The sequence below is a fragment of the Heterocephalus glaber genome, unplaced genomic scaffold, assembly GCF_053883595.1.
Source record: "Heterocephalus glaber isolate CG9 unplaced genomic scaffold, H.glaber_assembly_v1.0 deba00001532, whole genome shotgun sequence".
Taxonomy (NCBI): Eukaryota; Metazoa; Chordata; class Mammalia; order Rodentia; family Bathyergidae; genus Heterocephalus; species Heterocephalus glaber.
Window position 1 is genome coordinate 35,512,416 of NW_028258330.1, and position 12,126 is coordinate 35,524,541.

General features: G+C 36.5%; 1 pseudogene; it reads right to left on the reverse strand.

The window, feature by feature from the left end:
* Positions 1-2,103: 2,103 nt before the first annotated feature.
* On the reverse strand, positions 2,104-4,484 carry LOC101713348 (olfactory receptor 7G1-like; annotated as a pseudogene).
* Between the last annotated feature and the right edge of the window lie 7,642 nt (positions 4,485-12,126).

Here is a 12,126-nt window from a genome sequence, read left to right on the forward strand (position 1 = left end):
GATTTATCTAATAAATACATATATCCATGAAACGATCATCCATATCTCCTTCAATATGTAAATACTTATTAAAAGGTAGTAGCAAAATGAGATGTAGAATCTAAGAACACACGAAAAGGATCTGAGGAAAGGAGGAAAAGAGAGTATCAGGAGGGCAAGGGAAGTAAACATGATCAAAATTTAATATGAAAACATACAGAAAAAGAAGGGGCTCAAGGGGGAGGGAGGGATGGGAAAAATGATAAAACAAGGAAATAAGATGTATTATGCACATGTACCCATTTTTGAAAATGAATATAAGCATTACATACTTACTATACATATGTACTAATAAACTAAAAGATAATAAAAATGATTTGATGTGTATACGTAGCAATTCTCCAAGATGAATATAATTATGCTTTGCAAAACTATACCAACAATAACAATGTTGAAAGCCTGATTGTCTGTGAGGTATACTTGTTTATAATTGTAGTTAGTTGGAAGTAAAAGAATCAATCTGTCTTCCACTACACACACATATGGACCAAAAAAAAAAAAAAAAAAAAACATGTTCAAAACATGGTAGCTTCAATGTGTGGTGTTTATTTTTCTCAAACAGAGAGCGAGTCATACAGATATTTAAAGTTATTTCACATAACTTTTGACAGATGAAGAATATATAAGAGATATCTGATGCAGGCATTTGAGAACTTGGCGTTTCTCCATGTTAACATATTTCTTCTTGTTTCAGGCTTTCTTCATATGCAATAAAATAAGAAATGGGCTAGGCATGGAATATCATCATACCAAATTTTACTGAGTATTTTATATTTTCCAGGAATTCTGCTAAGAGACATGCCAAAATTAGATACTACATCAGTGGCATTGAAAAGACCATCCTCAGGCTGCTTGTGTTAGCATCACATAACGTCATGTTAGAAAGACACATTCATGGCCCACTCCATGTGCTGAAGTGAAGCCCAATCTCTCAGGACTGGAACAATGGAACTGGACCAAAGAACCTTGCCACAAGGTGTCCTGCTGATTCAAATAACATAGCAAAGGGTGTGAACCACTGAGGTGTTTAGTCTACTCTGCTCATGATAATCCTATTCATCTCACCAAGAGTTAGATTTCAGATGGGCAGAGGTCCCAATTTTGGTCTACAATATGTCAAAGTATGGCTTCTGAATAACTCCATTAAAATGAGACCCAAGAAAAACCTCACCTTTCTATCTCTCAGTGTCACATCAGAATAAGGCAACTGCAATTGATCCCAGCTTTATCTGTTGGCCATGAGGAGACATAGCACAGGGTAAATCTCAATCAGCTATGATGAACACAGTATGCTCTGCCTGGAAGGACCCCTCCTTCACTCAGTTTATTGAAGATGATCATCCTAGTTGAGGAAATTTGATTGGAATCACATTGGTAATATTTGAGACACAGCCATACTAATGGGTGGAATTCAAACATTTCATAATCATGTTAAATTCTAGAATAGGAAATTTAAAACAATTTCATTGATGGGAAGCCAAGTGTAGTAGGTAATAGTATTGCTGTACAGACAACAATTTTATTAACCACTGAGCCCAGCCTCAGTAATGCCAGCATTTAGCGATGATAATGAGTAGATTCTCTGTTCTCTGGCAAATTACTTCAGCTGAATAAAACTCTGTCTGGAAATCCATGTCATAGCCCAGGTAACAATGCTGAGGATATTACAGGGGACTATAAAGCATGCTTTCAGATAAGAATAATTCAGGGAAACTATATACATGGCACTATCCATGGATGAAGCCTGGGTCTTTAACTATAATGAAATACTTACTTAGCTCCTTGCTTTGTCCTGAAATCCTGCTGTTACTAATATTCTCCTGAGAAGCAACCGCCTTTCCAGCCACTACAAGTAGAATTATTTGCTCAGGTTCTACTTCTGTGCAAACTTACCAGGAAATAAGGCTCAGAAATGTAACAAATTTTTGTGAATCTATGCTATAGAACACCAATTCAGTTTTTTAATCTATGTTAAAACACTCTTCTTCTAAGCATTTAGTGGTAGAAGCGTCTATCTGTTCTTTGATTCTTTCTAGAAGTCTAAGTTCAAAGCAGATGAGACAGTTACAAAAAGTGAGATGTGCTGATCAGTTTCTTCAAGGCTTCCTTCATGGCTCTGATCCTCAGACTGTACATAAAGGGGTTCATCACTGGAGGGTCCACTGTATACATCACTGAGGCAACTGCAGTCTTCCTGGATGAGTCAGTCACTGCAGAGCTGATGTACACTCCAAAAGCTGTCCCATAGAACAGGGAAACAACAGAAAGATGAGACCCACAGGTAGAAAATGCTTTGTGCTTTCCCTCAGGTGAGGATATTCTTAGAACAGAAGAGGCAATTTTAAAGTAGGAGAAAATAATTCCAAGGAGAGGGACACCACTCAATATGCTGGTCACTACATATACCAAGATGTTGTTGAGGAGGGTGTCAGAACAGGACAGCTAGATGACCTGTTCCAGTTCACAAAAAAAAAAAATGGGGGATTTCCAGGTCTGCACAGAATGACAGGTGAAGTACCATCAGGCAGTGCAGCAGGGCATCTACAGTGCTAGTGAGCAATGAGAACAGAGTCAGCAGAACACATAGATGGGAGTTCATGACGACTATGTACCTAAGTGGATGGCAGATGGCTATGTAACGGTCGTAGGCCATTGCTGCAAGCAGAAACTTTTCTAATCCAGTAAAAACCAGGACCAAGCAGAGCTGGGTAAGGCAGCCTTTGTAACTGATGGCTCTGCTCTGTTTCAGGATATTCACCAGTATCTTGGGGACCATGGTGGAGCTGAAAGAAATGTCAGTGAAGGACAGGTTGGAGAGGAAGAAGTACATAGGGGTGTGGAGGTGGAAGTCAGTGCTGATGGCCCAAGCACTGTGACCAGGTACATGGACAAGAGCAGTCCAAAGATAAGGGGCTGCAGTTCAGGGTCCTCTGAGAGACACAAAAGTAAGAATTCTGCTGTACTTGTTTGATTTTTGCTTGCATATTTGTGAGGAGACTAATAGGAAAATACAGGTAACGGTAGAGAGATCAGATTTATTACTTTAGAAAATTCTTACAGCTATATATTAAAGTGAAGCAAATATTACTCTTTCCCTCTATCTTCTACTCACTTTCCCTTTCTACCTTCTTTTCTTTCTGTCCTCTACTGTCCTCTGCTATCTTATTAACCAAATTTTATTTGCAGAAATCTACTCTTTTTCTACATTGCAACAAGTAGGAATCAAATAGAAAAAATACATATGCCTTTGTCCTTGAAAATTCTCCAAACCTTAAATCATCAGGAAAACCCAAACCAAACAATGTTAAATCTAAATGAACTATCTCAGCTTCAATCCATATTTCAACTGAGACAGAATTGCTCTAGTGCTTGCTCTGTAAATTAGAAATGGTTTGGAGCTGTGTAAGAAATATGTCTTCTCACTGATACAATGGGGAAAATGTTATAAAACCTTACAAGTATGTTGCAAGAATGAGAAATAAGAAGACCAAATCTTTAGACACGTAATATTAAGTATGAGATGCTCAATATGTCTGTTATAATTTGTTTCTGCCATAGATATGATCAGACTTCTTGGCATGGTTGCTAATGCAAGAAAAATGATGAGTGGAACATAATGTAGAATGATAAAGAATAATACAACACCTTGTTAAAACTCCTTAGTCTGATAATTGCACATCAGAGGGAAGGATTGATGTACTCAAAGTCTCATTGTGAATCTTGGATATATAGGGAAGCGAGAAGAATGGACAAATCAATCACATCCATGTTAACCTCACTTGTACATACAAGATAATGTCTAGCAAGCAACTAGAATAAATAACCTACCTGTGGCAGCAAACATAAGACAAATGTAAAGAAAACAAGTAATTTGTCTTATAAAGCATCTATGGAATGATAAAATTTACATAGATTTAAAAATACCACTGTAGGGATGGAGACCTGTAGGTAGGGAGAGATGAGGGAGACCCCTGGAAGGAGTTTAGACAGATGGTTAAACAGGCTTAACCACCTGTGAAGAGCTGACATCCTGAGGTCACACTTCCTCTTTACATTGTACCCGCCAAAGCTAGGCTTGCAAAAGTTAAAAGGAAAAGAAGAAAACCTGACCTTAAAGTGTGAAAAGCCCCCCAAGACCCTTCCCCATCTTCCCTAGTAATCAGCCAAAGGACCGATCAAGAAGGAGCACCTTCTGCCAGAGATAGGATAGGCCCCCGACTACTATAAAGTCAATACCTCAAGCCCCAGTTCAAGATTGGCTCCTTTTCAGGCACCCGTCTGTCTCTGAGAGAAGGCAGCTGTATTCTTGCATGCTTGCTGAATAAAAGTACAAACTTTTCTTCTATGCGTTTGACCTGGATCTGATTCTTCCACAACCTTCCAAGTGGTTGGGAGAGTCGGGCCCCAGATGGCAGGGACTCTTCTCCCATCTCCGCCCACAACATCGCCAATATTAATTCTTAATTTCTTATATTTCATATACAAAAAAATAACACTTCAAAGGCATTAAAGCCCAAGGTATATACCAGTCATAAAGTAGACTGTCATGTTTGCATTAGATATAAAATAATACATATTTACTTATATATAGTCTCAGTCATATGAGGATCATGTTTTTTTCTTCCCAAAGGAATCATTGCTCACCATGATCTTGGCAATGATTATTCCATTTCAGTTTCAATACATTGAATTTTTCTTCCTGGAAACTATGTTCCGGTTTTCTTTCTCCTTTTAACAAAATTAATACATACTAATTTTGTACATTAATGGAATTCAATGTGGTATTTCCATACCTGCATGCAGAGTGCCCTGATAAAATCCAATGCTTGTCTTTTATCCTCCCCCACAAATCTTTCCAAATGCCTACTATTCACCAGTCTAGTTGAGTTTTTATAGACTTCATGTGTGAGACAGACCAACTTGCTGAAATGTTATGTTAAACATGGTATTTTCTCATTTGTTTGTCAAAAGTAGTATGTTTAATTATTTTTTGGTCTTCATGTTTTTTTGGTCTGGTTCATTAATTTTAATTACCTCACCAAATTCTTTTTTTTATTTGGTACTGGGGATTGAACTCATGATCTTGTGCTTGCAAGGCAAGCAGTGGAACCACTGAGCTAAATCCCTGACCCCTGTCCTTACCAAATTCTAATATCTAGTTACATCACATTAAATAAACAAACATTACATAAGTTCACACATACATGTTTGTACATCACATGTACATTTATGGACATTCATATACACACATGTAATATTGTGCAATGGGTAAAACCTTAGAGTAACATCTGAAGAAAAATTAACTTTGCAAAATGAAGGAATGGAGCATAAATATTATGTCTATGGATATGTGAGTTTTTTTTATTTTAAGAAAGATTCTGTGCTTGCAAAATGTCAACACTGACTAAGATTAAATGCAATAATATGAGTTTATTTGTTCTCTCTCTTCTGTTTTTTCAGTTTTCATTATGTCACAGAATAACATGCAGGCTAGTGTGTAGTCTTGGGATCTGCTGTCCTCTCCACCTGCTCTCTTGTAGAATAATCAAGAACATGGGAAAAGTGTCGGCTAAGGATGTGCACTATAATTAGGGAAGGAAAGAGTAAGAAGAGCTGAGCATACACTTTTGCCACTTGCCAAATTCTGGATACAGAATTTCAGAACATCCCTCAAGGTGAGCAACAGAAGATTACTGTTGGGATAGAAAACATCCCTGGACCCCAGGTCAGAGTTAGACATAAGCAGAATGAAAAGTTCTCCGATATTGCTGCATAAAAGAGGCAAATATCTGGAGATGATAATTATGCAGATGCCACACAATTGACTGGGCTCTGCTTGTGTTCCTCATGTCTCATCTCCTAGCCCACAACAGAGACTGTAGACAAACACTTCTCACTGCTGACATAAGGTAAAGCACCAGACTTAACATTACCTGGATGCCAACACTGAAGAAGGACATTCAGATCTTGGCTGGGTGTGATGGAGATAAATGGAAGCTCTGTTCTCAGAGAACACTGAAATGTAGAGAAGCACCTGGCTCCTGTGCAGAAATGCTGGTTGCTGGGCCGGGTCAGGAGTGCTGCCTCCAGACCTGGGTGAGGCTGTGGGGTCACAGCCACAGGTAGACTATTTGCAGTCTCTATGGCCCTTGGGCTTCCATATCCAAAGCTTCTCATTAATCAAATTTTCAGTCTCATGTGATTACAGGGCAGTGCAAATCCATAGGGAGCAAGCCTGAGAGATGAAGTACTTAGCTTTGGCTGCTTCTTTCTCCTGGATAGGCCAAGGAAAACCACCTTCTTTTTGGGGGAAGGGATTGCGTTCAAGTACCTTACCCTTTTACACATTTTGGTTCTGTTGTTGAACTCTGTATTTCCTTAACCCCATCATAACAATAAGTATGAATGATTGAAACCACATTTAGTTTTGCAAACCATATTAACGATGCATATAACCTGTGACCAGAATATATAAAGAGCTCTTACAGCTCATTAATAGACAACCCAATAAAAAGTAGACACAAGAAGATGATAAATAGCCAGTAGAGTATAAGAAAAAGTGTGCAACACTGGAATCAGAAAAATACTAATCTGTACAATAACAAGATTGAATTATACACTCCTTAGGGAGATGAAGTTAAAAGTTTTAAAAGCCTTGTCATGACTTTTTCTTTTTGTTGGATTCTCTGCCTTTGGGTTTAATTTGTCAAACCCAGTGGATTCATTCTGCTGGGCTTCCTGGGGTTGTGATCCTCATTGTCTTTTCCTAGGATATTGTCTAAAAATTTTTTTTGAGTGTTGGTTTGGTATTCATGAAGTTCCTGAGGAGCTCTTTATCATGAAAGTATCTTATTTCTCCATCAATTTTGAAAGATAGTTTTGCAGGGTACATCAATCTGGGTTGGAGGCTGTTTTCCTTTAGGGCTTGAAATACATCACTCCAAGCTCTTCTTGCCTTGAGGGATTGCCTTGAGAAGTCTGCTGTGATTCTGATGGGCTTTCCTTTGTATGTGACTTGTTTCTTTTCTCTCATTGCTTGTAGAATTTTATTCTTCTGTTGGGTTTCTGGAATCCTAAAAATTATATGCCTATGTGTAGGTTTTTTTGTCAAGGCTAATTGGAGTCCTATATGCCTCACTTACCTGTATGTCAAGTTCTTTTCCCCTGCTTGGGAAGTTTTCTGCCATCACTTCTGTGAAGAATTTTTTTATGTCATCTGCACTCTCTCCTGTTTCTTCACTGACTCCAACCACTCTTATGTTATTCTTCTTTACATCATCTAGTAGCTGCTGGATTTCCTTCTCATGGTCCCTTACAATTTTAAAGCAATTTTTCTTTTCCTCCTCACTAATTGCAATCTTATCTTCTATATCTGAAATTCTGTCCTCACATTGGCTCTTTCTGCTGCATAGGCTTTCAATGGAGTTTTTCATCTCCTGGAAATCTGTTTGCATCTCTTTTATGGATTCCATTTGTTTCCTATGTTGAGATTCCATCATGTTCCTCAGATCCTCTATTTTTTTATCTGTGTCCTCTCTAGATTTATTAATCATGTCTTGCACTGTGGGCACAATCTTTGCTGTTATCTGTGAAATTATTTCTGATTTCTTTTTTTCCAGTTTCTCTTTTGTTGCCAGTTCAGGGAGTTCAGGTTTTTGAGTACCAGATTGCTCCATCTTGCTTCCCTTTGGGGTTGCTGTAGGTGATCTGGAAGTCTGTTTTTGAAGCTTGTTTATGTGTCTTCTTATTTCCATGGTCAGCGTGGTGCTGGCGCCTGCGTGGCTCACCTCTTCTTCCCTAGGAGCAAGCATTGGAATGGCAGCCACTAGCCTCCTCCCGGGCACTGGGGTTGGCTCACCTCCTCTGGCCTAGGAGCAAGTGTTGGAATGGTGGCGGGGACCCTCCTCCTGGGCACTGGGATTGGCTCACCTCCTCTGCCCTAAGAGCAGTGGAATAGTGTGGGGGGGGGGGGAGTCTCCTACTTGGCGCTGGGGTTGCCTCACCTGGAAATTTTATTATTGTTTTTAAAAGCTTTTTGAATTGTAATTAGCAAATGGTAACTATATATTAAAAGTGTTCAGATTTTTATATTTTTGAAAACATATATAGTTAAATCATATATATATGTGTATATATATATATACATATATATATATATATATATTCACACATCTGTGCATTCTTCATTACATGGCCAAAATGTGTATTTATGTATAGGAAGACTTGTCAATAGATATGTACCTGATATTTACTCTTACATGTGTGTATATATATATGGGCTGGGGATTTAGCTCAGTGGTTCTGCCACCTGCCCTGTAAGTGCAAGGTCCTGAGTTCGATCCCTGGTACCAAAAAAAAAAAAGTATATATATATATATATATATATATGTATATATATATAATACAAATATATACATGTATATAAAGATATATGAGAAATTTTATCACCAAAGCTAGTGTCATATCTATCATCTGCCACATTTTTATATCTCTTTCATAATTCTTTATGTATTCATTGAGCACAATTGCTTTGAGATTTGCCCATGGCTTTGTATCAGTAGTTCATTTCTTTTTATTGCCGAGTAGTTTTCCATTGTTTGGATGTTTCATGCTTTGCTTTTCCATTACACTCTGGAGAGAACTGAGTTTTTTTTCAGTTTTTTCTCATTACCAATGTTACTACTGTGGATGTTTGTGTACAAATCTATACATAGACATATGTTTTCATTTCTCTTGGGTAAATGCTGCTCAATGTAAAGAATGATATAGATGTATCACAACCTGATTCAGAAGTGGCCATAGTTTTCTCCAATGCAGTTTTTCTTTTAAATATGATTAACAATATTTGAAGAGAATTCAAGTTCAACATTCTACCATCCTTCTGATTTTTTTAGTCTTTTTTAATTATAACCTTTCTAGAAGTGCATATTCATGGTCATTGTGAATTTAAATTGCATTTCCCTAGTGACAAATGAGGCTAAGCAGTATTTCAGATGCTTATTTGCTATCTGTATTTCTGCTCAAATATTTGCTATTTTCAAATTTTTGTCACAATAATTGTACATATTTATGGCCACAATGTGATGCTTTCATTCATGTGTCCATTATATCTGCATCATCTTAAACATTTATAATTCCTTTGTGGTAATTCCTTTGTGAGAAGAGAGTGTCAGCACTAGAAGATAAGATGAGATGAGATGAGGTGGTCAGCTACTCATGAATACCTGAAAAAAAACCAGAGTTCATGGAAAATGGATCCAACAGTTGCTAGATGGCACAAAGAAGACTAAACTAATATTACTTGGAATTAAAAAGAATTGAAAAGATAGCACAAATGACATAAAAGTATGTTTGGAGATATCATAGAATATTTTCAAATATGGGAAAAGAATTTGACATACAGATAAGTGAGACATATAGAAACCTGAAGACTCAAGATCAGAAAATACCTACCCCACAATACATCATAGTAAAATCCTAGACGTGAAGCATAAAGAAAGAATTTTAAAAGCTGCTAAAGAAAAGCAATAATCACTTATAAAGATAAAACTATTAAAACTCTTGCAGATTTCTCAACACAAAACTTAAAGGCAAGGAGAGTATGGAGGGAAGTTCTTCAAGTGCTTAAAGAAAATGATTTTTAATTTAGATTAATATATTCTGCAAAACTATCTTTAAAATAAGAACCAAGATATAAGATGTCAAGGTACAAATACCCAATAATGAATGCCAGCCTATTGTATACCTAAAATGTACCAATGAATTAATGAATAAAAACTGGAGAAATACTAAGAAGCTTTCACAACAAAAAACACTTCAAGAAATTTATGACTATAAAACCAATGCTACAAAAGTACTCAAGGATATCCTAGACAGAGACAATAAAGTCAACACCAGGGCAGATACTGGAATGAATAGAACAAGCAGGATGAGCAGTTAAGGAAAAGGGAAAATGAAGGAATCAACAATAGAAACACAACACAATGACAGGAATCAATCAATGCATTTCAGTAATAACTCTCAATGTAAGAGATCTGAATTCTCCAATTAAAAGACACAGACTGGAAGACTAGATAAAAAAAAAACCTATGGTATAATACATACAAGAAACACGTTTAATATTAAAGAAAATATAGATTAAATATCACAATATGGAAAACAATCTTTCATGTAAAAGGAGGCTTGAAGGAAGTAGGAATAGCTATCCAGTAGACTCCAAGCCAAAGGTGATCAGAAGAGACAGAGAAGCCTGGGATGGTGGCACACTTCTGTAATCCCAACACTCAAGAGACAGTGGCAGGAAGATTGCCTGAGTTCGAGGTTAGCTTCAGGACCAGCCTGAACTACAAAGCAAGACCCTGTCTCAGAAAACCAAGAACAAAGTGAGAGAGAGAGACAGAGAGAGAGAGAGGGAGAGAGAGGGAGAGAGAGAGAAACTACATAAAGACAATGGGAAGAATTCAACAGGAAGAGATAACAATTGTAAATGTATCAAATACTGTCACTTCCAACTTTGTAAAACAAATACTACTGAACACAAAACATCGGACAAACATCAATAGAATAGTAATGAGGACCTCAATACACCACACTCAAAAATAGACAGATCCACAAGATAAAATATCAACAAAGAAATGTCAGAGTTGAGCCACACCTTAGAACAAATGAACTTAACTGATATCTGTAGAGTATTCATCCCAATAACAACAGAACATACATTCTTCTCAGCAGCACATAGAACTTTTCTCCAAAATAGAATACATAACAGCCCAAAAATCTTGCTTAAATAAAAATGATCAAAATAACCCCATGTTATTTTTATTATGGAACAATAAAAATAAAAAACAATGACAAAAAGAAACCACAAAAATTATTAATACACTTCAGATTAAGCAATACAGTAACAATAATAACAATGGGTCACAGAGGAAAAAAAATCAATCAATTTCTAGAATTAAACAATAATGTCAGTAAACCTTACCATCACTTATGTGAGGTAATGAAACCACTTCTAAGAGACAAGTTTATAACTATGAATGTCCACATCAGAAGAGAATGATCCCACATAAATAACCTAAGGGCATCTGAAGGCCCTAGAAAAACAAGAACAATGCAAATTTAGCCCAAGGAAAATAATTTTAAATATCGGAGCTGAAATTGAGAGTAAAATTACAGTACAAAGTATTAATCAATACAAAGGTGGTTCTTGTAATACCCAAACTAGACAATCCTAACCCAAACTTTCCAAGAGAAGGAAAGTCAAAACTGTATCAATGCATTTAGAAATGAAAAAGGCAAGATCACTATGAACACTCTAACATCCAGAGTTTTATAAATATCTACTTTGAAAACTTGTACTCCACTAAACTGGAGAATCTAAAATAAATGGGTAGATTTCTAGATGCATATGAGTTCCAAAAATTTAATCAAGATGACAAAAAACTGAATAGTCCAATAACAGGCAATGAGGCAGTAATAAAATATCTACTGAAAAAGAAAAGATGAAGGCCTGAAAAGATTCACCACTGAAATCCCAAGAACTTTAGAAAAGATCTAATGCCAATACACCTCAGAAATTTTACTGAAATTGAAAGCCAAGGAGTACTGTCAAATTCATTCCTGAAAAGTACCATTACCCTGATATCAAAACCAGAAAAAAATTATGTAAAAAAGAAACTACAGGCCAATTTTTCTACAAAACAGCGATGTAAAATCCTCAACAAGATTATTAGTGAATAGAATGTAGCACACTATCAAGAAAATCATACATCATGATCAAGTTGACTTCATCCTCATGATGCAAGGATGGTTCCACATGTATAAATTACTAAATGTAATACATCATGTAAACAGAAGCAAGGGAAATAGCCACATGATCATCTGATTAGATTCATAAAAAGACTGTGAAAAAACCCAACATCCATTTATAATAAAAACACCTGAAGAAAAAAATACATATAGAATGACCATATCTCAGTCTGATCAAAGTCATTAATGACAAACCTATGCCACCATCATATTAAATGGGGAAAATCTGAAATCTTTACCCTAAAGTCAGGTACAAGAAAAGATTTCCACTCTTGTCAC